The following is a 401-nucleotide window of genomic DNA, read 5'->3' on the forward strand; positions in this document are numbered from 1 at the left end:
TCTTATCACAAGGAGGCCTTGACAACTGCAACCTAGTAATTTTCCAGAGGTCATACTGGGCCTGTGGTCCCTTACAAACGATAAGAGTCCAATGTATGTAAATCATCATGTTCCTTACTGTGAGAGATACAGCTATGTTAACTATGTTCTGGCTTACTCTCCCAGAACCATGCTGGCTATATTTGCCCCATTGAGTTCTAGGGATACCCTGAGGGCTTGGAGGTGTCTCCTCTACTGCCATTGATCCAAGCCCTGTTATGTCTAACCCCCAGGGTTAGGTGTCAGTGAATAGCACTCCAGTGCCATTTAGCCAATTGACGTCAATTACCTTTTACAAAGGGAATTTACTCCAAGGATATGGTAAAGTATTGACACCAAACGACTCCCCCCCCAAAAAAACC

Source organism: Vombatus ursinus, unplaced genomic scaffold (genome assembly GCF_900497805.2).
Source record: "Vombatus ursinus unplaced genomic scaffold, bare-nosed wombat genome assembly UNPS02014768.1, whole genome shotgun sequence".
Taxonomy (NCBI): Eukaryota; Metazoa; Chordata; class Mammalia; order Diprotodontia; family Vombatidae; genus Vombatus; species Vombatus ursinus.